A 27,710-nucleotide genomic window follows, 5' to 3' on the forward strand; every position below is an offset into this window, starting at 1 on the left:
AGGTTCCAATCACATTGAGGCGCTGGGAGGGTGGTGCACCCAGAGAGGGCAGAGGAGTTTCCCAGCACTTTCCATGTACCTTGCCTCATGCATCTTTTCCATTTGGCTGCTCCTGGGTTGTATATCCTTTATGATTAACCCATAATAGCTGGTAAAGTGTTTTCCTGCATTTAGTGAGCCATTTGAATAAATGATCAATCCCAAGGCTGGGATATTGGGAACCTCCAATTTATAGCTGGTCAGTTAGAAGTAGGGAAGCCCTGAATTTACCATTGGGGTCTGACGTGAGGACAGGCCAGTGCAACTGAGCCCTTAAACTGTGGGCTCTGTGCTAACCCCAGGTAGGTAGTGTCAGAATTGCTTGGTATGGAAAACCTACATATTTGGTGTCAGAAGTGTGAGTAAAAGAGGGCACAGAGCTGTCCTTTTTAGTGAGCTTGGTGGATCAGAGAGAAGGTAAGTTGGCTGGAGTGTGGTGAGGAGAGGTGGACAGAGATGGAGTCAAAGGGCAAGTTAGGGCCGGCCACTGAGATCACAGGAAAAATTTTGGAATCTGTGTTAATTGCACTGGGATGGCACAGACACATTTAGGCGGGGAAGATTCATGCTCTAGGAGATGATTTTGGCTGCAATGTGGAAAATGGATTCAGAGGGACAAAAAAGATAGCAAGAGATCAGTGCCAAGCTTTTGTATTGGTGCAGGTGAGGAATGCTAGGGCTTGACCTCATGCCCGTTGAGCTGTGCCAGGCTCGTTAGACCAGCCAGTGGAGATGTCCATGGCTCCTTGGCTGTACAAGTTCAAGCCTGAGGAAAAAGGAGAGGGTGGAGAGTCAGCAGGATAGAGCTCGACTTTCAAGCATGAGACTGGATGAGACTGAGAAGGGGGAATGCCGGGAGAAGGGAAGACGTGTAGGCTGGAGTCCAGGGCTTCCCCACCGTGGCCTTGTAGATCAGGAAGAGCCAAAACATGTGATCGAGAAGGAGCAGCCAGTGAGAGAAAAGGACTATAAGGAGAGTGTGGTTTCACCCTACGAGGGGAAAGCGTACTTCAAATAGGAGATGACAGGGAGGAAAACACTGCAGAAAAGCCGAGGACGGTTTCTGACCTTGGTAAGAGCAGTTTCAGTAGCATGGGGTTGTGAGCGCCCAGCTGGACAGATGAGAGAGGGGAACGGGAAGGGAGAGGGGAGGAGGCAAGTACTGTTTATTCTTCCTTCTACGGAAGACAGAATAGAAAGGCTTGAGCCCAGAGGCCTCATTTAAAAATATAAATTTGGAAACACTTTAGAGAGGTTAATAATCAGTGAGAATCGGGAAATCCGTTCTGGAGCCACTGATTTCCACGCTGGGCCCTGAGAGGGGAATGGCTCTGCGGACTGCTTCTCTCCCTTGATTCTCTAAGTTTGAGCCCCATTACAGACATCTCCCGGGCCGCCTGTCCCTGATGCCGAAGCAAAACCGCTGAGGAATAGCCTAACATTTTAGGATGTTTTACCCTTAATGTTTCCCCATTTGATTGTAGGATCTGTGTAATCATGGCCTTTGTTCTATTAATATTGGTTATGGGGGGTGAGCTCCTTTATGCGATGAATCAGTGGCCTTGGGCAAATGCCATCTTTCAAAAATGCCAGCAGCTCAAGGAGATGAAGATTCTCATAAAGAGAAAATTATTTGGATTAGGGACAAAGTTTGCGGCGGTGCTGGCGCCTCTCACGCCTCTCCTGAGCCCTCCTCCCATGGTGAGGGATGCGGTGGCTCTCGTACCAGGCGAGGGGGTCCTGAAAGACTTCACTGGGAGCGAGGATTCTCGTGAGCTTCAGTCAGATGGACCGCTGTGCGGCGCTGTACCGCCTTTTCTTGTTCCCAAGTTTATTTTAGGTTTCCTGTGGATCAGAAGGTCCGAACCATTGCAAACTAGATTGGCCATCAGAACTTTGGAAACTATGACCACTGAGGAGAGCCCCGAGATCTCACTGACGGAGTTCTAGATAATAATGAAAGAATCCCCATAAAACATGTTTTTGGTGGCTGTATAAATTGCATCATGTTTACAGAATGTATTGAACCAGTTCTCTAACATTGATCATTCAGGCGGTTTCTGCTTTTTCCATCCATGTACATATGTACCTCTCTCAGGACATCACCAGCTTAGGCATGCCAATGACAAATGAAGATTATATTAATTTACAGTTTTTTCTTCTGCCTTTCTACACTTATGCAGAGTCACCTGCTCACTGAAATCAGCCTCCCTCCTGCTCCCATGTGATTACAAGTGTTGTCTCCTGTGGTTTCACAGCAATCTGCTCCTCTAATCACACACAGCATCTTCAGTGTCCCCCTCTGGTGCCTGAGTTCTGACTTTTGAAGGGTATCTTCTCGGGAAGGCTAATGAGGGAGCCACACAATCTCCACTGCAGATGGTGGCTGTTCTCAGAGACCGTTGTGCATCGTGCAAGGACGCTGCGTCCTCCTGCTCTCAAAGCCATCACTTGGCACTTGAGTTGCTGGAGCAATCCGGGTGCCCATCCCATATAGGAGCAAAGACACTGTGACTCTTGAAATGAAGATGCCCTACTTGTAATGCTTGGGTCCAGAGTTTCCTAAGGTTGACCTGAGAACAGGATTCTTTTGGTTTTTGCCTCAGTTATTCTGAAGCTGGGGTAGGAGTGCAGAGGGAGGGTGGGCAATACATATGTGGAAAACAAGTCATTTCTGAATGGAGGAGGAAGGAGTGTGCACCTTGAAAAGCATATTCAATGTTACAGTAGGATTTTATATTCAGGAATAAACACGAGTTACCTATTATCAAATTAACATGAAAGGACCTTCTCCCCCACAGCTCTGCCAAGTTGAATTGCCAACTTTTCTTTTTTTAGCAAAAACAGATTAAATTAAATGTATTTAATTTAATGCCAGATTTTTAAAATTACCTCATTTAAAATTTCATTTGCGTTATCTCATTATGAGTGAGGCTGAGCCTCTTTTCATGTTTTAAGTGCTACATGCGTTTCCCGTTCTTTGATCTATTTAGACACTGATCATTTTGTATCGGATAGTTGGGTTTTATTTCTAGGAGTTCTTCGTGTACTAGGGACATTAGTTCTCTGTGGTATGAATTGCAAGTTGTATTTTCCAGTTTGTTCTTTACCTTTGACTTAGCTTGCAGTGCTTTTACTGCATGGACGTTTGTGTTTTTGCTTTTACTGTTGCTGTTTTTTGAGGACCATTGTCTCTTTTTAGATAATCTCAAATTCCATGATGATGAATATTGGTTTGTTTCTGTTTTTATTCATTTTGCTGCCATTTGGAGAGCCTTTTTTTTTTTAACCAGAAAATGAACATGTGTTAGTTCCAAGCAATGGTCCTGTATTGTGTATTTAAAGTTTTTATTTTCTTTTTTCTCTGTGGTTTTCCTGCAACTCCTATAATTCAAAAAGAACATTTGCTGTTGGGGTACAGAGGAGATGCCTAAAACACAGTGAGAGTGGGTCGGCAGGGCACCAAATGCTGCTTAGACCAACGCTGAAGCAACCTCGTTTTCCGCCCCTGCCTTCCTTCTACGTTCTGTGGCATCCGGACCTCTAACTCCTGCGCCTTCGCAGCATTCCATAGGGCAAACTGACTTGCTGCCCGTTGAATCCCCCTCTGTAGACATTTAGTCTTGACCTCCTTACATCCCACTGAGTCATTTACTATTTCTTCATCATGAGTTCCCTCTGTTCCCATACTGTGCATGAGGGTTACAGATGTCTCCAGGGTTCATAGAATACAGAGTTTTTCTTTCAATTTCTTGTTCTCCTCATTGTTCCTGGGTGAGTTTCAAGAGGAGCAGGAGGAAGCAAGGAATCTCACTCCTCTCCCGTTAGGGACCCTTTCGGCTAATAAAAATCATGCCTAAACCAAGATCTATTCATCAGATAAAAAGAAGTGCTACATTTGTTTTCTGTATGTCTTGCACTCAGATAATTACATCAACTCTGGAACAATTTCCTTTTATAAGAAATCAGTTTTAATCTTACCTATTAATATCCAAAGCTCTTAAGAAATCTTGTATTAAAAATGGTAGAAGCTCATCTTAGTCAAAAGCTAATTTCCTCAAAGGAAAGTTGTCTCAACCATGTTATAGTCTTCTGTAACTGGACATGGGACATGGGCTAATGCTCTTAAATAGGAATGGTATAATTGTGGCACAATAGCATTGACATTGGAAATTAAGTTGCATGAATGTTACAGAACTTTATTTACCTCCTGTTGCCATTGATGGGAAAAGAAAAAAAAAGCTTTTTTTCTTAGAATTTAGAAATCTTGATCATAATTTTCTTTTCGGACACAAGTAGGTTATTGACAGAGAAATTATATCCTGCCTTGTAATAAGTCTCATGCAAAGAAACTTACATGGATATCTAATATGCTTCATTGGTAAGATATAAAAATTAAAACTAAGCCCCATAAACCACAAAATTAGCAGCAATGATCACTAATACGTGGCCTCGTTGCTGCTTCTTATACAAACTGCCTTCAGTTGTAAGATTAATCCTGCACATCTAAACTTGGCTGGTTTCCAGGTTTACTTCTTGGTTCTATTAATAAAAAGAATTCTATCAGTTTTACTTGGAATTGTTGTGAAGATGACAACAGAGATACTTCTGAGGTTAGACAGAATACTTTATGTCAATTCCCAAACACTCCTGATAAGTAATTTGCTCTGCCTAAGGGTGCATACACTGAGACTTAATTATTCATTGGCACAAAGCATGAAATAGGTAGTCCATTAAGAGGTTTGATTCAGGTAAATTCAGAACCTAACACATACATTAACCAGTTCACCCCTCTCTAATAGATTTTACATTACTTAAACTGTAAGGTTTATTCACCCGTTAACACTGATGGGCGGTACACCCGTAATTCCCTGTAGCATTTATAGGAGTTGCCCAGGATAATCCCCCACACTGCCAGCGAAAGTAATAGACTTTAAAGCATGCCAAACTCTAAAAAATTTACATTGGCATTGAATCTGCGGTACTCCTCCTAGTTCATCAGGTTCTCCTGCTTTCAGCCAAGAGGTCTTGCAGTTAAAGTGGATGGATGCGAGAAATAAAGGTAAGAAGGGTTGGAAAATGTACAAGATTGGGGCTTGAAAGCAGCATTTCCCTCTTTAAAGACGGTAGGGCCTCAAACAGAGCTGCAAGTTGTTCTGCACAATTTGAGCGCTGTTTACGCTGGGGAAGGCTCAAAAGTCAGGACGAAGGAAGGGATCTTCGGAGTTGTGGGAGTACTCGATGACTGCTAACTGCACCTGTGTTTGAGCTCTGTTTGGGAGCTGGAATCAAATCGGAATGAAAAACTAGGAAGCTGAGTAGAGTCATCATAAACAATGAGAACATTTAAGAGGAGTGAATGATGGTGTCTTGGCTTGATGACCAGATCACAGGGGAAAAGGGCCAGATGCTTTTCCCTGATTTCTTCCCCCAGTAGAAGGCAACGGTCTAGTACCGTGAGCTCAGTGGTGTCAAACGGAAAGTCCGAATTCTAATTTACAGTTTTTAGTCATTTTTCTGGCAGGCCTTGTAACAATGGGAGTAACAATATTTTAGGGATTGAATTTGATTTGATTTTGGAGAAGATAGGTGTTTTTTGCCCTAGTCTAACTTCTTGTTCCTACCAGTGACAAAGCTTCCCGTATGTAAGGTAGACAGGTAGGTAATAAGAAAAGTAGAAACTTTACCAGAAACAGTCTGATAAGAGTACAGACAGGTAGCAGCCTCCAGTAATTGTCCTAGCGGTCAAGACCTTATCAAAACTTGTAACAGTAAGCAAGGGAAGGTTTAAAAATAACATTCATGGTCAGAGCAAGGGCTGTCAGCTCTGTTGGAAGAAAGGGCAGCTAAATCTGGAAAGACATCTCTATCTGGAAAGGACAGTGCTTGAGGGATGATGAAAGAGAAGGGGTGCTTCAGTTCTCTTGTAGAACATTGTCAGCCCACAGCAAAAATAATGCTCATTATATGAAAGGATTAGAAGCCCCTGGTACGTGGCTAGAACATGATCCAAGGTTTCTCTCACATTGTGTAAATTGCATACATATGGTGCTCTACGAACTGGTCCAGCCAACTTGAGAAGGTCACCTCAACTTCTAAACCAGCCAAACATTTAGCAGTCTGTCTGGACCATGTCATAACAGCCTCCTAAACCTTCCAGAGCAGGACCTTACTTGTAAAAATCCGAATGCTTAGACACATACACACACACATACATATATGCATTTATACTTCTGTCTCTTTTCTTGTTCTAACCTCAGAAAATAGAAATGACTTTTAACTTTCCCACATAAAATAATACTTTTGGCAGTTTTCTGAATATAGACATTAAACCTTTTTTTATCTCAGGACAAATAAACCTGATATCTTCAAACTACTGTGATGATAAGAACAAATTCATGAGAAAAAAATTGCTATTATGTTTTATTCTGCTAAAGTATCTTCCTAGAGTTCTGTATTGATTTATGAATTCTCACAAATTTCCCTAAGGCTTCCTGTGCCATCTATCGCTGAGCAGTAACTTTTAAATAATAAATATAATTTCTATGGTATTAATAATAAATAATATTTTAAATGACAGAATATATTTAAAATAATCTGACTCCCTCATCTGCCTGAGAATAGATATTTGAAAATATACATACAAAAATAAATCCCTAGTAAGCAAGAGTTCCTTTCAAGGGGCACATTTATATTAATTAATTGTTCAGTATGTAAAGTCCATGTTAGACATAAGTGGGGCCATTCTAGTCTCATATATAAATATCTTTAATGATACATTAATATTATACATTTAATTATATCACATTTATTATATCACAGTATTTTTTTGTTTCCAAATATTTTACCATTTTCAATCTTCAGAACAGCCCCATTACGCAGGGAGGAAAAGCATCACGTCCCTAATTTGACCTTTGAGGAAACAGATCAGGAAGGTTAAATACTTTGCTAAAGATTACAAAGTGAGTCTGTGGGAAGAATTGCTATACTAATTAATGTCTCCTGTGTCCCTGTTTTCTAAATGTGAATGTCATTCTCATATTAACAAAGAAATCTTGTGTTCCAAAATTGGTATATTCATGCAGAATATACCTAATTCCCTTGGGAAGATAGTTTATATTCATCTAGCATTTTTACCTGCATATGCAAGTTGTTTATATTTGTGAAGAAGAGGCTTCATTGCCATTTTATGGTTAGAGAAACTGAGGTCCCAGGAAATTGACTGTTTTGCTGAGATCCTGCAAGTAGAGCATGTAGCATACCATAGTTACTGATTTTTTTAGTTTAAATGAAAAAAAAAAGAAAGATACCATGTAGATGTAGGTAAATAATTCCCGAAGTGTAAGCTGTTGTTACTGAAATTAATGATGTGGGGTTTTCACAACCTCCTGTGTTGTCATCTTTAGTATTTCTTTTATTATTTAAACTTGTTATGTCACAATCTGACAGTGGCTGCTACAGCTCCAAGCTATGTGACCACATCTGAATGCAGGAAACAGAGGAAGGGATGGATGAAGGAGGCTGGCCAGGCAACAATCAGAGCTTTTTCCTTTTGGTCAGGGAGAAGATAAATATTCCTTTGAAATTTCCCCAAAACATCCTTATATCTCTTTGGCCAGAAAACTGTCTTAAGACCCCCTCTTGATACAAGGGAGATGTGAAAGTACAATCGTATCTAGGTATCCACGGGGGATTGATTCCAGGAGCCCCAGCAGATACCGAAATCTACAGGTGCTCATGTTCCTTTTGTAAAAGGGCAGATACAGTCGGCCCTCCTTATCTGTGGGTTCCGTATCCACAGATACAGGGGACCAAATGTAAGCGTCTTTTTTTTTTTTTTTTTTTTTTTTTTTTTGGTCTCCAGTTTCCTATTGGCAGATGGACACGGGAGAACACTGGGAATGGCATCTGAGTTTGGCGTTCATTTCTTTCTTTTCTTATTCTCGTCCTGTCCCTTATATTTGACCTGAGTGATTTCCCTCCAAGGTACATCTTGGCTCTTTATTAAAGATTGCATTTCTCCAGTGTCTCAAAATTCATTTGCTAAGATTCTTCCCTATTTGACTGACTCCAAAACTCCCTGTCAGTGAGACCCCACCTAGCCCACTGAAGCCAGTGGGTCCCCAGGTTTGCCTCCCTGACATTTCATGGAAGGTGTAGAGGCCCTCATTGACATTAAATCCCCACAGTATGTGATGTGTTCTCCTAGCAGAGATCCCTAATGGAGCTGGGAAAGGAGGCCCTTAAGCTCCATAAGGAATTCAAATGCCAGCCGTCATCCGTTATAGCTGACCCTGACCTGAGTCACTGCAACATACACATCACAGGAGCCCCAAGGAACAAGACTTGTGTTGCTAAAGTCAGCAGGATGGCCTGACACTCCAAAATAGAAAATATTAGTCAATAGCATCCTCCCATTTGGGGACAGCTTTTCCTCCAAATTGAACTCATCCTGAAAGTTATTTCCTTCCAGTCGACTTGGAGTAGACCATAAATGTGTCTGTACAACACCACAGACCAGTGACCCGAGTCGGGGAGAGAGAGAGGCAGAGAGGCAGAAAGAAGGGGAGAGATCATTGAGAACTGTAGCAGACTGTATAAAGGAAGACATTTATCCATTTCTAGAATACTAAACAGTGGACATTTGCGAAAGCACTTAGAAGTCAATAGACCTCTTCAATTTCATTATTCAATCAACATTTATTTAGTGCTTTCTGTCTGCCAGGCACTGATTCACAATCGAATTACCTATGATCCCAGCACTCAAAAAGCTTAATCTGGTGGAGGAGATATATACATACATAAAAAATACACTTATTTGATCCTCACAATGACTTTTAGCTCTGAGAGGTGAAAAGGTGATATTTGGGTATGTGAGAGAAAGCTGAGAATATGGAACCTTTGGGTCTCCCTTGGCCATGGAAGACGCCTGGCCTCCTAAACCTGGCAAACACCAGCTTCCTCTTTGAAGATAATGTTACAGCCTTTCTCGGGACAGTTGTCTTCAAGTGGCCGCTTACTCTTCTCGACTCACGCCAACCACCGCATTTCCCCTCTAGGCCCCCAGCTAGGATCCAATATCAGTCTCCTTCAGGGTGGGAAGTTAGAAGACGAATCTGAGAAGCAATAGCTTATACCCCAAGAGGACCACAAGATTTCGTTAATCTATACAGTTAATTTACCTTACTTATTAATATTGGCGTAAACCCAGAAAATATGTGTGGAAATGGATTTTAAGGGAATTCAACCTGGGAAGATAGAATCTTTATTGGTTTAATTTATTGATGTGTGAGCACTTACTAGAAGTTCTGGATTTAATGTGTTGGCCTGTATAGCTGATTGTGTATGGCTGTAGTCGGTGGACTAAAACTTGGACTTCACCATGGGTTAAATTTAATGAGACTCCGAGTCCAGATCATCCCAGGCATAACAGAGACAGAGGAGGGAACCTAAGTGTTTAGGGAGATGGGAGTGTAGGAGCGGATATATCATTCCAGATCACCCCTACAAACTCACACGCACACGTATGTGCACACATAACACTATTCCAAGAAGGTCCGAAGTACACTCCCTTAATTAATTCATTGAGAAATGTATCAGTGAGGGAACACAGGTACCTCTGCAAAGCTCCACGCCATCTGCCCTCTTTAGCCAAGTAGGTGATGGGAGTTGGGCTGAGTGATTCCGTTAGTGAGACTGACTGAGGAGCAGAGAACACATGGCGGTGCTTGTCCAAAGATGGGTGCACCAGGGACAAAATAATCCTCATCGTATCTTAACAAGGTGTCTTTGATGGTAACTGATCAGAGTTCTAGAAGTGACATAGATGAGGAACTTACAGAAATGTTGACCTATAAAGCAGATCTGGTGACCATAAACCTAAATTAGTAAATCTTTATTGAATAATCATCTGAACTAGTGCATAGGGAAAACAGTGGAGAGAAGGCCACATATTATATTGAAAAGAGAGCTGAATTTCAGGTCAAGAGACCTAAGTTTGAATTTCAGCTCTGCCACCTGCTGGGGGTGTCACCTTGGATAAGTCCTTAGACATGTCATGCCTTAGACATTTGTCTCATAAACTGAAAAATTGAGAGTTTAACTACCCAGCTCTAAATACTCTGCACTACAGATCTGTGTGAGAAATGAAGTGCTTCTCATTCTCGTGTCTTATCCCCGCATACTTCGTTGTCCCTTCTTAGAAGGCACTAATCAGCGAATGCTTTGTTGGGTTGTTTGCCGGTGCCAATGACCAGCCACGCTCTCTCCTTCTGCAGCCCTGTGCTCGATGGGCACGTTCAGGCCAGTGCTTCGCCACGGTCTCACTCTCACGTGGGCATCTCTTGCGGTTTGTTCTTTTCGTAAATCTCATCATAACCCTGAAAACTCCCTCCTGGGTGACTTTCCCTGCGAGCGAATTTGCTTTGGGAGTAATAACCCAGGTTCTTCAGGTCCATCCCTCCTCCATGGGCCCCTGTCCTCCTCGGTTCCCTTGAAACTGCCACGACCTGTGTTTTCTCTGACTAGAATTTCCATTTGGTGTCTGAATCGTTGTTCCTCCCACTGTAACAGTATGTTCTACCAGCGTTAACACAGGTTAGTATTATAGTAATTTACAGTTTTGCCCTGCTTTCAGATGACGTATGGACGGTTTCCTGAATGAACAGCGACTGTAATTGCTCAGAATATTGAGCTTTATCAGCCAATTACTGAGCACAGATGATTGCTTTCAAGTATTCCTCCCAGCGCACTTGAAATAAAAAGCAACTGGCCCAGTTATGTCAGTGAATTTCATTGCTTCCACCCATGGGCTTGAGGCGGAGAGGAGGCAAAAAAGCCTTTGCACCAGAGAAGATAAATTCAGCGCGAACAGTCTTTGCTTTCCAATTCCTGTTCCCCCTGACCAGTATTTTCACAGAACCAGGGCTGGCGTTTCCTGCTCTTTTATCATCCATTTCTTTAATGGCAATGTCAGGCAAAGGTCTTGGTAGGGAGGCCTTTAGCTTGTGTTCTTTAAAAGGGCAAAAACAACAGAATAGTTTTCCAGAGGAAGAAGAGAATAACCTCCTCATTTCTATCCTTTACAGAGTCTCAGTTTTATTTCCTTCTCTTGAATCCTGTGTGACTCAGAATAATTCGGAGGTGTTTTTCCCCCACCCTGTTTCCTATCAGTTCTTGACAGTTGAATTATTCCTCATGTTTGCAGTAGAGTTTTTTTTCCATGTACTATTCATGTAGTTTAATCATTCATCTATAGTCTGGTTGTAAGTCCTGTAAACACAGTGGCTGAAATCAGATCTTGCATTTTATTCCTGCCTAGACATGAATCACGCTTGGTCAGCTTATCTGATCTTAGTGCTTCCTGCAAAATATGAAACTAGAGGATGCAATAACCGAGAGAGGTGAATAAAGGCGTATATGCTTAACAAAGAGTTAACCAACCAAAATCCAATCATCTGAAGGTTGAGTATTTATTGTAAGCAGAATTGCATTTTTTTCTTTTTGGCTGGGGGTGGTCAAATATTCAGAAGGCTGATCCATAAGGGGAGCTAATGTTTACAGGGAGTATAATGAAATGGGGAAAATGTTTTTAATAGGATCTCTCTAAGGAACATGACTGTGCTGTCAGAAGGAATGCTCTGGTAGGCAGTGGGGATGAAGGTGAAATCCTCAAGACATGCGCTCCAGTTACAACAACTGAGGGCTAGTAAACTGTCCTCTGAAGAATGTATGCAGAGTTAGCTACAGCTCTGCCCTTCTTGGCCCAAGTGCAGAATTTTGGTCCAGAGACAAACTGCTGATAAAATAGAAGGAAGTGCTATCTCTGGCAGACCCCTTTCTCCTGGCGTTCCCCCAGCTGTGTTAGATCTCTTCATAAGTACATGTTGAAAAATACTTAAACAACTAATTGAAGCTTGAAAAGGACAAAATTGTTGTTTCACCAGCCGCTCTCTTGATCTTGCCTTAGTTTTCAAAACATTTGTAGCCTTAGGTTAGCTTCTATTGATTGAAGAAAACTCCACATTTTTTTTTTTACATCTACAAAAATCTACAAGGGGCAATAAAAACAAGTGTTCAATTTTAAAAGAATATTTAAAGGGAAAGTAAGAAACACGTACCTGACGTGGAAGTTTTTTTAACCATCTTCGTGTGTATACAACAGACATATACTTACACATTCCATGAATGAACAGATCACCCATATTCCCTTTGAAGTCAAGCCTCTTAAATGAGCTGAGTACACTAGCTCTTCCTTCATCCTCTCCTCCTATTTACTCCTCAGCCAACCCATCCAAATGGCTTCCATCCCATTAACCTTTTGAAACTCTTCTGGGAACATGACCAATTGTCTCTAAATTGCCAAATGCAAAGAGCATTTTCCTGATTATGGTGTGTCCCCTTAGTAATTGCTCAAGGTCTGCTGCATTATTAAAGAACACACAGACATTCACAAATTCAAGCAATGCAAGTAGGTCTATTCAAGAATCCACTGCTGCCAACTTCAGAATCAAATACACTTTGCCCTGAATTGGACAGTGCGGTCCATCTTCTTGCATCACCTCAGCTTCAGCTCCTACCTTGGATATATCCGACAGCACATGGTCAAACCACGTCCAGTCTACTGAGAAGCCCATCAAAGGCGTTCCTCATTTCCGTCCCCATACTTTGGATCTCTGCCATGTCTTTTTGGTTCTTTCTTAGGATTCCTAGCTTTCTCCTTGCATTGTCCATCTGCTCTTGCACACCGTCTATCCTTTAGAGCTCTTATCATATTAATCATAGCTGTTTTAAATTCCCAGTCGGATCGTTCCAACCCCCCTGCAGTGTGTGGTTCTGATGTTTGCTCTGACTCTTCACGTTTTGCTTTTTGCCTTTGGTAGTGGTGGTTTGTCTCTCGATAGCTGGGTATGATGTACTAGGTCAAAGGAACTACTTTAAATGGTCCTTCAGTAAAGCGGTGGTCAGGTGTGGGGCAGGGGACGCACTCTGTGGTCCTGTGATTAGGTCTCAGTCTCTTAGGGAGCCTGCGCCTCTGGACGGTGAACTTCACAAGAGGTTCTCAGGGTTTTTCCTCTCCCCTCAGGGGGACAGCATGGCCAGAGCCTGCTGGAGTTGGGTGTTTTCTTCTCCCCAGGTAGGTTGGGTTTTGATAATCCCTCAGCGGTTAGGCTCCTTTAGCTAGTTTTCCCTGAGGGCAGGTCTTGTTGAGAACAGAGTGCTCTGTTGTCTTTCACAATTCTTCTCCCTCTTTCTTAGCTGGAAGCAAGATAGGATATTTCTCCAGTATTTACCGTGGGAATCTAGTCAAGTTCCTGGAAGTACATCATGCAGGATTGTGGGGCCCCCCCAGGACTGGGTCCTCTTGGAGCTCTGAACTCCCAGCTGTCTGCGCGGAGCCTCCAGCAATTCATCAGTTACGGCTCAGGCTTTCTTACCCAGGTACTGGTTTCCGTGGTGGTTTCTGCTTGTGAGTCTCTGCCCCGTTAAACCGTGACTCCCTTACTCCCCTGTCTGTCTGTCTTTCCAGTCTTGGGGGCAGTAGTTTGTCCTGAGTCCTCTTTCCCCTTTTATGGATCAAAAAGAAGTTGATTTTTTAGACTTTTCAGCTTTTTACTTGTCAGGATGGAGTTGTGACTTCCCAGATTCTCATGTGTGGAGTCCGAAAACACCTAGGATGGGTTATTACCATTTTCTGTGTCCTCACAGACATATTAGTGCAAAGCAGGGGCAGGTGGCCTCTACATCAGCTGCGCACACAACATGTTGAATCAGAATTCGCTTGTCCCTGATCCTAAATTATTTGTTCCAATTTCTGTTTCATCCCAAATCAGATTAATAATCTCAAGACAGGACTTACATTTTATACATGTGTTGGTGGCATTATTTTCCAGCACAGTGCCTGGCACATCGTAGGCATTTAATATGTGTTCAAGGAACTGAATTATATTTTCCACGTCCGACAAGAGTGTAGTAAGCAGTATAGACAGACTGAAACACTAGGGCCAATTGAAGCTGAGAAGCCCAAATGAAAAAAAAAAAAAAAAGAAGCACTTAATTCCCTAAAATTTGGTAGAAAGCATAAAACTCATCTATTTCTCATGGCTTGAAATAAAACTGAGAGCCTGCTTGTGATATTTGACGAACAGCAAAGGTGACCCTTGGGTAGGAGAATCCAAAGAGCCAGTTTTGACCATATTTCTGTGGCCTTGCTCACCACATTGTTGACAGAGGGACCACGAAGCTCAGTACCTCGACCGTGGGTGGGTCATCTGAGTGACCATGCAGCAGTAATCAAAATGCAAGGGGGAAAGGGCTCTGTGACAGTCTCTGTGGCATCAGCAGTGAGTCCGTGGCTAATTAGAAGAGACGCCACCCATGCTGCTGGATTCCGAGCACCAGCCCGGGGCCAACACAGGAAAGACCAGTTTATTTCCTGATGCCGCTAAGTCTTACCTGTACAGGCATAAACCAAAGAGGAGCGGAAAAATAAATGGCACATAATTTTGCATTTTTATAACAAGTTTGAAACTAAACACTGGGAAACCTTGTCAGCCCCTGCTAAGCTGATTCCAATTAAGGCTCCTGGCAGAGTTCCAGCTGTTTTACTCCCGCAAATAGCGCAGAGCATAACAAGGTTTATGAAGCATTCAAAAGTCAAATACCCTATTAACATAAACATGTAGGGAAATCAGCTCTTCTACCAATTTTCAGCTCGCTTTCTTTCCTTCATCCAGGGTGGGCTGATGGAAGATAATGTTTGCCTCCTTTGTGGGGCTTCCTTGTGTTCTCTAGAACGCAAGACTTCCTTTTGGAACACTACCTGACTGACCCTGTACACCTCCTCACAAGGGCATTTTTATCACAAAGAATTCCTTCTGATTCTGATAATGTTGATGCCAAGGGACTGGGCTTTTATTTTCCGTTAACAGTGTTGAGTCTAAAAACAAGAAAAATAAGAGTCAGTGGTTCAGGCTTAAGTGTTTGTTGTTGTGATTCATGTGCCCCTTCTGATCTGCCTGGAAATGGATTTGTTAACGTGTATTGCCATCGCCAAGATTTAATGTAAGAAAGGGTCATTTTCTTGGCCATGGAAGTCAAATAAACCCCAAATTGAAGGATATAAGCGGGTAAAATGTTTAAAGTGAAAGAAAAACAAGCAAAAAATTGAGGTGATACATTTTTGTAGAGATTGAGTTTAAGAAATAAGGAAGAAGGCTATTTTGTCAAAAAGGCTTTTTTGGCAACCCCCTTAAAAGGTGATAAGTTAAAAGGTAACTAGGTCTGTCTTGGACAGTATCCCAGACACATCTTCCTCTTACCATCAATACAATTCAATAATTTAGAAGAGGAACCAACTGGGTGAAAGTAGTATGTTTTCATTCTCTGGTGATCTATAGAATGGTCTGTTCTTAGAGAATGTGAAAATGGCTTTGCTAATAGAAAAAAAACTAAAAGACACATATGTGTGTATATAATGTGTTTATAAAATGAACAGAAATGAACAGAAATAAACACATGTATTGAGTACTTAAAGTATCTTATTGATAATTATAAACATCAAAATATTATTTTCAAATATTCATTCATTTGGTTAAGAAAAACTTAATGAAACACAATTCTGGATTTTTAATTCACTGCTGCAACTTCCACATTGAAATGCTAATATACTTCCATGAAAATAATCTGGTGAGTACTCAAATAAATACACAAGAGTAGCTTATATGTGTTGACTTAATCATTTGGTGTTCTTATTAAAATACAGATTAAACAAAGGTATCTAAAGATCCCCCCTCCAGTGTTTTTATACTGAAACTACCTATATGCATTATTTTCCAAGACTTAATTATATATCCCAATGAAATCTACATTCTGTAGTCTCATAACTAATTTGTTAAGTCAATGTCTTTAACCCCTGCTGTACACTGAGCACTTCCCTGAGGCATAAGGGAACCTCCGGGAACATATAGCTTGGTGAGGGAGACAGACACCAATTCCCTAATGTGACAAATGCCACAATAAAGTTATACACAAGGCCAGTAGAAGCCTAGAAAATGAAGACAAGGAGTGCCCTGGACCACAGCAGCGTTTCTCAGTTAGAGAGGAAGAATGGCCGTTGTACAGCCGGGTGTCCCGTTCCCCGTCCTCCGTTTACAAATCCCGTGACCTTGGCTACCTTCCCTCACCTCAGTTCCTTCATTGATAAAACGGAAGATGACACCGCCTGCCTGCTCGGGTGTTGTGAAGATTCAGGTGCTTAGAGCGTGTGAAGCTCTTGGACTAGTGCTGTGGTGGTAACAGAGGCCTCACAGAGATGGTCGCGTTTAGGGCGACTCTGCCAGCAGGAGCAGGAGGAGTCCTAGCACAGACCAAAGGAGGACCATTCCAGGAAGAAAATGAAAAGTAATAGTACACGAAGAATAAAGGCAAAGCAAAAGAACGTATTTGTAGAATGTGTAAAAATGTGTATTTATTTGTAGGACAATATGAGAAATGACTCTCACAGATTGCCGCCCAGCTGTTGAAACAATGCTGAGATGACTCCCTGTCTCTAAAAATAAAACAAAACAAACAAAAAAGCATTCACATCCAGAGCAAAGTTTTGAAATTATTTCTCTGAATGAAGTTTGTTCTTTGATAAAGTCGAATCCTCCTAGGCCAAAACCAAACGCATAGATGTTTTTATTATTTGTAAAAACTCTACTATTATTTATGATTTAATGACATTTATCTGAACTATTTTTAGATAAATCTGGATGAAGTAATATTCTACCACTATATTGACTTTCTTTTTGCGTTTTATGAAATTAGGCATAAAAAAATGTCTAGAGGATTAAACAGTTGATACCAATATACCCACCCACCCCCGGCTTAAGATATAAGTTATATTGCACATCGAAAGCCCCTTGTGAACTCCCTGCTGATCCTTACCCACTTCCTACTCTTCTAGAGGTGTCCAGGAAAGGGTTAACTCAGCAGAAGTGGGTTACTCAAACCCTGCACATTCCCAAGAAAGGCCAGTTGCAGGACAGCCCTGGGCAGGCTCCTGGCAGGTGAGCCCTGGGACCAGTCTGCCTGGTAAGAGTGCTTTTGTATCCCTGAGGTCTTCAGTCAAGTGGCACCAGTCTGATCACTTAGGGCCTATTTTGGCTGTGGGGGCAGGAGTCGGAGCATGCAGGCCCTCAGGCAGCTAAGAAGGCAGTTAGCTCCCCCACGGGCAACACTCCACACGTGTTGTCATCCACCCTTGCTGGGAAAATTAAGTGCATCCATGGGACTCATTGGTGTCCCGGAGAGGACAACACGAAGCTTGCATCTGGTTTCTCCTGGACTTCTCCCTGTGCACCTGGTCCCTTGGCTAATTTTAATCTTGATCCTTTCTCTGTAATCAGCCGTAACCTTGAGTGTAAAAGCTTTTCTGAGATCTGAGTCCTATCAAATCATTAAGTCTGGTGTGTCTCAAGAGCCCTCCAACACAGATGGTAACCACTATCCCGAATGTGGGTTTACCATTACCATGTATTTGTAATCAATATGTTTGTATTCACATCAATATAGTACAACAGAGCGTATTTAAAATATGCATATAAATCATGTTCTTTACATATTCTTGCATAATCTACTTTTCTCACTCAGATATTTTGAAATTTGTCTACAATGATGCAGGTACCTCTCGTTCATTCATTTTAACTTCTACATAATATTCCTTTGCTTAATGCGTAATAATTTAATTATTCAATCTCCTATCAATAGACATTTCCCATATTTTGCTTTTACAAAGATGCAAAAAAATTTTTAGAAGTCTCCTGTCTCCTTATATATATAAGATATATATATGCAAGAATATCTCTAGTATTACATTTTGCCAAAATCCTCACAAAGTGGGTGGTATGATTTTTGCTTTCTCCAGCAACATGTGTGAGCTCACATATGCCACATTCTAACCAATATCTGTACTGTCAAACTAGCTTTGCCAAACCGTTGGTTATGCAATGGCATCTCACTGCATTTACCCAGTTATAACTAGTGAAGTTGAGCATCTTTGGGGGTATTTATTGGGGTTTTTTTCCCTATAAATCACCCGTTCACATTGCCTCCCCATTTCTCTATTGAGTTTTTTTTTAAGAAATCTTAATCTATCCTGCATTCTAACCCTGGATGTTTCTATGAAGTAGAAGTGTTGGTGTTTCTTTTTGCGTTTTGTAATTTGATATACAAAAGTTTGTTTTTTAATTTTAGTGCCACCATTCTTTCTTAGCCTTTGCTTTAAGGTGTGTGTTTTCATGTATTGTTTAAGCCATATTCCCTAATTCAAGGTTGGCTCATGTATTTTCCTCTATTTCTTCTAACCTAGGATGCTTAATTTTTCACTTTGCAATTAGGTTTCTAATATTATTGCACTTGATTTCTATGTATAACATGAAGTATGGACAAATAGCATTTACACACCATTACATAGTCCACCTTTTCCCCACACTTTACAATTCCACTTCCCTATTTTTTCATTCTCATGAAACTTTGGTTTCATGCGTGTGCATTTGTGTATGTGTACCAAGACTTGACATCTTACTGTGGATCCTGTTAAGAAAAAGTTAAAAGCCACCACACCACAGTATGTGGCTAAAAGACTCACGTGAAGACTCTATAGTGATATTTATTGTTTCTACAATGGACTTATTTCAAAGACATTACAATATAAATTACATTTTTAATTTTTTGCTTCATTTTAGCAGACCTATGTGCTAACAATAAGCTGCATTTTATATGTATCTGGAGTGAAAGATGAATACAATCATAAAACACTTTATTGTAACCCTAGTCTTAATAGTTGTATGGGAGTTGGGAACTGTGTCTGTTCTGTCTACCGTTGCAGTGCCAGGGGCAGCACAATTCCTGGGACAGGGAAGGCTTTTAATACATAAGTTTGATGGATAAAAAAAACATAACACAGTGAATATTTTGTCTTAAAGTCAACTATTCACATTCCTTTTTATCCCTGCATACCTTTTCCCTGCCTCTCGATTCAACATTAAATTTGGAGCTCCCCTTAACATGGATCCCCCCAACACTAAGAAATAATTTAAACAGAACACGGTGCACCTTTCACATGACTGTGTTCCTTCCCCCCTCCATTCTGTAACTCGGAATCCAGTTCCTCCTTTGAGCCCTGACTCAGGAGACCTTCTTCTCCCTGCATATCTCCTTAGCTGTGTGCTTAACGTCTGCCCCAGGGGTCTGCATGTGTGAGAGCATACACCTCTTCATTGCTACCTAACTGCTTGTGTAAGTCTTAGTTCCAAATTGTTTCCTGACTTTTTGATGATGGTGATCTTGATCATGACTTTAATCCTCCTCCAGGATCTAGAACAGTGCTGTGCCTATCAGAGGCATTCGGTGCGTGCTTGGTGAACGCCTGACAACGAGTGAGTGGACACCAAAGCCTGACTTCGTCAGCTCTCCTGACCCAGGGCCACAGATGCACTGCTTCCTTTCATGACAGAGCTGGGGGCATGATTCAGTTTCTGTTTAAAATATCAGCTGTGTGCTGTCATTAAAATTACTCTTGGGCCTTCCTGAGAGTTGGAAGGAAAGTTGAAATTTTTAAATATTCCTTCTATTTTATGAAATTTCATTGTTAGCAATGAGGCAGTGTAAGGCATATTACCATTTTATTTGAACATTTATTTTGACCACATTGCAAATTTTCTGTTAATTGAGTCTCGAAATGGCCAATACACTGTTGCAGATTTGCTCCATAGCTTCCGCACATGGAATTTATTGCCGACTTTGCAGCTACATCTGCTCATTTAGTTTCCTTAATCTGGTGCAGTGTTTCCCTTATACAGTGGTGGGGGGAGGCGGGAAGTGGATGGTGAGTGAAGAGTGAGGAAAAAAGAACTTAAAAATATTCACAGTTTCAGTTGTATCTCTATCCCTGTTATGTAATAAACTATTAAGAGGTATGCTTTTCTGTTTGTTGGCATACTTCTGTACTTAGCGTATTTTTCATTACAGAAATAAAACATTAATTGAAAAGTTGAGAACATGCAGATAAGCAAATAGGAAAAAGTTACCTAAAATCCTGTTATCCAGAGATAACAACTGTTGACTTCTGCTGTAGATGTTTTGAAACTTTTCCCTGTAAAATATTTATAAACCATAATTTTTATAGCAAGTACTTTTCAATTGACAGTTGACTTTTTCCCACTTAACAATGTAAACCCTTTTCCATGACAGTAAAAATATATGTATATAATACATACTTACATTTAATGATTGCAGAACCTTTTTCTGTATAGATCCCAATAGCATATATAGTAGATCAACCCTATAGTGTAAGAAATTTACTTTCCAACTTTTCAGTATGTTAAACATTTTAACAATAAACAGTTTTGCACAAACATATTTATAAATGTATAATGCTTCCTGAGGGTAAACTCTAAGAAGGGGAATTGCTAAGCCAACAGTTTTTTTTCCTTAAAATTTTGGCGTAAATTGCCAAATTGCCCTCAGAAAACTTATACCAAGTTTTACTCTTAGTCACACCCTCCCTGACATATACTACACACTGTACTTCATTTCGCATGTTTGGCATCTAATGAAAAAAACGGCATTTTATTTTTTATGTTTTACATTATTTTGAATTGCTTGTGAGATTGAATATCTTTTCATGTGGTTATGGGCTGACTTCATTTTCCTACTAGATTGATAATCTTATTGATTTTTCAGACTATTATCTTTGTTCTGGAGACTGGCAGTCTACATTTTTAATCCAATAAATAAAACATTATTTCAATAAAATAATTTTATTCCCTGACTTAGTAAGATCCACTCACAATATTTGCCTGAAAGATTCCAGTGAGACACCTTTGACTAAAGTCCCTTCTCCCCTCACTCCATTTTTCTGTTGTATTCTTAAAGGTGCATAATGAGAATCCTGTAACCTGTGTTATTTCCAAGATTAATAGACTCAGGGTGCAAGAGATGCAGCATTCCGAGCATGAAGAATTATTAAGTAGCAACAGCGTTTTGAGAAATGTTCTTGCGTTCCAAATGCTTCGTTGCTTCATTGAATAGTGAACACAGGAACTCACTGGGAGGCAGGTGTTGTGCTTATCCATATTATAAATGCAAACAGTTATCCCCAAAGTGAACAGAGAGGAATAACAAACAAGCACACCCAAAAAAAACCCATAAAATTTTCTCATGAAAAGAAGTATTGCATGGAACTTGAAAAATGATCTCTGTCTGGGAAGTGTTCGCTCCACCAAGGGCCACTGTGCGTGCGGCAAACGTAAATGCATTGGATGCTGACGTGAGGACCCAAAAACCAAAAGAATGCTGTTCACTTCTGATGGTAGTCAGTGCTAGAGTCTGCAGGACGAGTTCAACATATAAAATGTTATCCTGATAGAAGTGGTAAATCTAGTTTAAGAAAGTACTATAATGCCCCTAAAATTACGCTTTGAACTTTGGTTTGGATGCAGACATGTGCATTTTTCTGGAGAGAGATTTCTGTATTTTATTATCAGATTCTCAAAAGGGCCACACATGTTGTTCCCTGTCATCGCCTTAATATTTTAAGATTCTCCACGTTCTCTTTGGAGTTACTTGTCCTTCTGATGTCAAAACAATATTCTTCCCCACACCCCCCATCAGAGATTTCCTTGTTAATAAAACTATTTTTAACTCAACCATCAGAGTGCATTGTTCTCCTGGACATAAACACCACTGTTTCTGCCTCTGTTAATAATAGCAACAAAGTCACATTGAGTTGATCATTTTGCTTGTTGGTCAAAGTGAGCCAGAGGCAGTATTTTATTTGATCTCTCCAACACCTCCATAACTATGTTTGGGGCTCTCTGCATCCAAGCGCAGGTGCTGAGAGCAGTTACTTGTCTATATGTATCAATGACTGAAAGATCAAAGAAGTGGGTGACTCTTGTCCTGTGACTTAAGCTTCACTTTCCAGTTCCTTTTGCTTTTCGGGAATCTATACTCTTACTCAAAATGGGTCACCTCATTCCGTGGCTGCATCCTGGGTTTTGAGTTTGGTCCCATCATTTCTCCCCAGAGTCCATGCTGTGTCACCACTGGATCTCTGAGAAACCTCCAGGAGAGGTTCTCTGCATGCTCCTCTATCATTCTTTGCCTCCTGGAGCTTCCAAAGCAAAGGCTGGTTGGGTGACCAGTTGACTCTGTTCTCTCCACTAGGCTCACCAATGAGCCTGAGTTGCAGAAGGAGAATGCTATAGATTTGAGGTACAAATATTGCCCCATTTGCAGATATATATTCTGTTATTTCCCCTTCAAATGAGCATTTGTTCCAAGTTGGTATTTCCTTGAAAAGGAAATGCATTAATACAGAAATACGGTGTAAACAAGGCCGAGTCCCCACCTTCAGGGATTTAAATTGACATCTTGGAAATCATCTTGGATATAAAAGAAATGCTGTATCAGTGGCTGGGTGATACCATTATATCTTAATATATTTTTCAGTTCCACCTGACCTGTAGTATGTCAGTAAGGAAAATGCACTGAGTAAAAAAAGATAAGGTTGGTATTTTATTGCACTTTTCTATAGTAAAGAAGTATTGCAAGAGACTGTAAAGAGATCTTTTTTTTTTTTTCAGTGTTTTATGGCGATGATATTATTTTGTAGCAGGTAGGGCAAAAGATTCAGAGTTCAAACAGGTTTAAGCCTCTTCTGTGTATAGCTTTGGTGATCTCAGGCAAGGTCCTTAACGATTCTAGTCCTCAGTTTCCTCATCTTCACAGCAGGGGTTACTCCATCCCCTCAGAGTGTCATTTGTGAGGGTATAATGTGAACACATATGTGGTGTAAGTTTAAAAATAGAATAGTGCTTGCAAACTGCCAATGGAGACTATTACAATCAGCTTTCTTTGTCTCCAGATACTCACTAGCCTTTTCTATCAGGGATGATGCAGTCTTCCTGGACCCCAAATATTTGAAATAAGTCTAAAAACTTGAGTTCAGGAGGTAAGACATTAGAAAGCAGCTTCTACCATCCCAGCCGATGATTAATCCCCTTGCAGTGTTGAGGGAGTCCTACTCCTGGGAGGATTAACCTTCGACTTCGCACCTTTCTTCTGGTTGGAATCAGATTGGCCACACTAAATGGAATCGTCACAATGGTGATAGCCTTTCTTTTTATTTCCCAAGCTGTTTAATTTATTCTGCATAACTAGCCACTTTCTCCCTCAGGGGAACCTCGTAAAAGATCTCAAGCTTCTGATCTCTGTTACTGGGGACAGAGCATGGAAGTCTAGCCAAGCCTTCCCATGGGGTCACACGAGGCAGCACCTGCAGAAAACCTGATGTAAGGATTAAGGGGACACAGCCTCTGTGCTTCGCATTCCTAAACTCTAATGAAGCATCATGCATCCCTTTAAAACCTGTATTTAGGTGTGAAATCTTGGTCTTTCTTGTTTTGTTTTACTTTCTTTTTTCCATCCCTCAGCTGGCCTGGGTCACGTTGTGCTTTAAGAAAATAAAAAGGCTTCGTTCAGTCAGGCAGTATCTGTAACAGATGTCAGTTCAAACTGAGCACCCTAAAGAGAAGCAAACTACACCTTTGGCAGCCGGAAATGAATACATCCTGAATCCAACAAGACAAACGTGTCCAAAGGGCTATTCGAACAGATTTGACTCCACATTGTAAAGTGCTTGAGTGGATGTAGCAATAAAGGGTAGATGTATATTCCAGCGCCCTAGGAGTTCATTTCTGTCAATCAATGGTTGGAATTTACTTTGAGGATATTACCTAAAGGTGTTTTTGAATCACTGGACATTTGGAAGCCTGGTTTGAAACATGCATTTAAATGGCAGCCAAATGTTTTAAAAGCTTTCTAACCATTTGAAACTGTTATTCTGAAAAATAACATTTCAGGGTAATATAGCAACTCCATTGGATTTTCGGAGGGGGAGGCTGTCACACAGCGAGGGTGAGTGAATTGTTCCACTAACGTGTGCAGCAAGGAAGCAACAGAGCAGAAGCCAGAATTCTCCAACACTAGCTGTTTTGCTTTTGGCCACTATGTGATACTTAATCTGAAGGAATAGCATTAAAAAGGAAAGTTTCTCTCAAGTTTTAGAGAGGTTTAAAAAAAAACCTGGAAGAAAAAAATTTGTTTTTAACTCATAAAGGAACTTCTTTTGTTGGGACTCAGGTGGAGTAGAGAGAGAAGAAAGGGGAGATGGAGGCTGTGGTCTTTCTCTTTGAATTTTTACCTCCATCATAAAAAGGAGGTACAACTGAAAAGGAAGCTACAGACCAGAATTTTGTCACAAGCAGCAAACAGGAGAAAATACAAAAATGGCAGCAAAACGTAGCGGATACAGCATCCTGAGTTCAGAATTCTGGGATGTAATTTTGGACTTTAGCACTTACTCCCTTTATGACTGTGAGAGAAGATTCGAGTCTGTGAAAACCATGGTTCCTCCATGTGTGAAATAGGGAATTTTTTTAGAATTGCATTTAAAATTTTTAATTCTATTTTATGTATAACGCATACTAATTCCCTTACAAGGTTTAAATTCAATAATACTCCTTAAGTAGCTTTGTAAACTGAAAATACTATGTGTTTTATTACATAGTAATAAGTGTAATGCTGTTATTACTTGCATAAATATGGCTATCCGTTTCAGGCCAGGAAAATCAGTCTCAGAAGCACACAGGAAATGCTACTTACTGATCATCTGCTGTGTGCATAACAGATACTATCTCCATTCTTTCCCGCAGACTTCAGGGTTGGCATTTGTAGTACAGTTGACCCTTGAGCAACTCAGAGAGTTAGGGACACTGACTCCCACATAGTCTGAAATTCAAGTATAACTTTATAGTCAGCCCTCTGTATTCAAAGTTCTGAATCCATGGAGTTGACCAGCCACAGACTGTATAGTACTAGAGTATTAGTTTATTGGGAAAACAAGCTGTGTTAAGTGCACACTTGCAGTTCAGACATGTGTTGTTCAAGAGTCCACTGTAGTTACCTATTGCTGCTGCCACAAATTGTCACAAACTAGTGGCCAAAGCAATGCAAACATGTTCTCCCCCTATCTATGGGGTCAAGAGTCTAAAATCAAAGTGTCACCGGGGCTTCATTGTTTTCTCTTGAGGCTCTGGAGGAGAATCCATTTCCTTGCTTTTCTAGCTTCTAGAAGCCGCCCACATTCCTTGGCTCGTTGCCTCTTCCTTGTACTTCTCTGACCTCTGCATCCAGAATCACATCTCTTTCTCTGGGTCAGATGCTTCTGCTTCCTTCTTTCTGTGTAAAATCCCTTGTGATTACAGTGAGTCCACCCAGATACCCCAGATAGTCTCCCAATCTCAAGATCCTTAATCTAGTCATAGCTGAAAAGTCCCTTTTGCTGTGGAAGGTGACATATTCACAGGTTCTGGGGATTATGTGGGTAGCATTATTCTGTCTACCACAGCATTATTAACTCCATGTGGAGGTGAGGAAACTGAAGATCAGAGCAGTGACATAATTTGACCAAGAAGTGAGGCAGGCATAAAGAAAAATCACCACATGCATTGATACCAGCACATGTGGTGTTAAATCTTAATGTAGGAGCAAACAAACCCATTGTACAAAAACTCTTTGTCCATCAGATAGCTGCCTGCCTCCCATTTTGTGCCTTTTGTGATTAAACTGAAACCCTAGCTCACTTCCGGAAAAGTAGTTTCAAGGTTAGCTACTTCGCACAGTGGGTGAACAGAAATTCCTGGATGTCCAGGAGCAAAATTTGCCAAACCAAAATGCGTCTCTTCAGCATGAAGAATAATTTAGGCTGGTAATTTTTAAGAAAAGAAGACTCAGGAAGTCTTTCTTTTACCTTCCCCTTAAGTGCCTAAAGAATTTAGATAAAGGGCCTGTTCCCAGCGTAGAGCCATCACCAGAGGTATCTGCAAAGGACATGGGCTGGACAGGGTGGGAGAACTCGGCAGGACCTAGAGATCAGAGTCCTATCCTGTTGTCTCTGCCTGGCCCAGCAAACATGTTTACCAAATATTTATTTTTTCCATCTCCATGTAAATTGCCTTCCTGCCATTTGAAGTCCCAAAACACTACCCCCAACATCCTCTTTAGCTGCAGAAGGTATGTAAGGTGTGGGATTCGTCCATTTTGGTGAGTTGCTCAGTTCTCCTGGGTCTCTCCCGTGTATGCATGTTATTAACAGGATTTTCTCCTGTGAATCCATCTCATATCACTTTAATTCTTAGACTAGCCAGAAGAACCTAGAAGTATAGAGGAAAATGTCTTCCTCCCCATCATGGACTACACATCCAAATAAGAAAAGCCTTCTCTGTCCAAAAAAAATAGCTAAAGGGATCAGAGCATTCACTTTTTACATAGTTTGTGTTCAAAAGACTACAGCTGGCAAGGTACAGTCCTGGCCTCACTGAAGTGAGGTTAACCTTAGTGTCTGTTTCCTATCCACGTCTTGATCTCAGCTTAAAGTCTGGGCCAGATTATTTTAATAGTAATTTCATCCCTTCATCCCAGTAACTGATTGAAAAATGTACATACGAACTCTGTGAAGGCTTCTGGGCTAGTTATTACTCTTAAAACAAAAGCCAAGGTACCTGATTACATCATGATTATACAACCGATTCTGGACTAGCCTCCAGAATACACAATACAACTGGATGGATGTCGGGCAACAGCAGCACAAGACCGAGATTCATGAGCTGAGGAGACACAGAAGTGTGTCTCACCAGGCCACTGGCTTTCTGCCTATAGACTTTTTTTAGAGTATGGCCTCAGGGAGGGGAGTCCAAGCTGGGCATGCAGACATCTCAAAAATGAGGAGGGAGGGGTTGGAACTCAGGGTTGCTGAGGTGGCTCCATTGGTGGGAAGGGAACCAGTGAGGAGGGAACTGTGCCGGGAAGAAGCTGCAGAATTCTTCACCCAAGTAGTAAATGAAAGAGTTTGCAAAAGTCTAAACTGTGCGTGTGCAGGCTGAGCTTCCACAAGGACTGGTAGAGAGTGGCTTCTGGGGAACAGAGAAATGAGTGGAGACTCCAGGGTTTGCACAGCGCTAGGAGACAAAGGAGAGTGGACACACTTCGCTGAACACATCAGGCATTTAACTGAGACACTGAAAGACCTTGTCTTAGAAGCAGAGCTGCTCTTGTCTTCAAGGAAGGCTATCCTGGACTCTAGAAAGTTTAACACCAAGCCCCAAAAGAGTTGAGCTGATCTGTAGTAAAGTAATTGCTTGCTAGAAGAAAGGTAACACTCTTTAAAAGAAGAAAACAAAATCCAGACTAGGCTCCATGGGCCAGCACACAGGCAAAAATTACAAACAAGCAAAGATCAAAGCAATGTGTCCAAGGGAAGGGGAGGGAGGGACAGTTAATAGGAATAATCCAGACAAGATAGAAAAGTTGGGGGTAGTATACAGACTTTAAAATAGGTGAACGAGTAGCTAATTAAAGACTTCTAAGTCTAATATTCTATGAAAAATATTATATATATATATATCTAAAATTTCAGAAGAGTCCTTGCTTTAGTGAGATTTAGCAAATTATTTACTGAGCAATTTAATAAGTGCTGAATACATTATCAGATGCAAAGACTAAGAAAATAAACATGAACAAAATCATCTTCTGCCTTCATGGAACTTGGATTCTAGCAAGAGGCA

This window comes from Vicugna pacos, chromosome 30 (genome assembly GCF_048564905.1).
Source record: "Vicugna pacos chromosome 30, VicPac4, whole genome shotgun sequence".
Classification (NCBI taxonomy): domain Eukaryota; kingdom Metazoa; phylum Chordata; class Mammalia; order Artiodactyla; family Camelidae; genus Vicugna; species Vicugna pacos.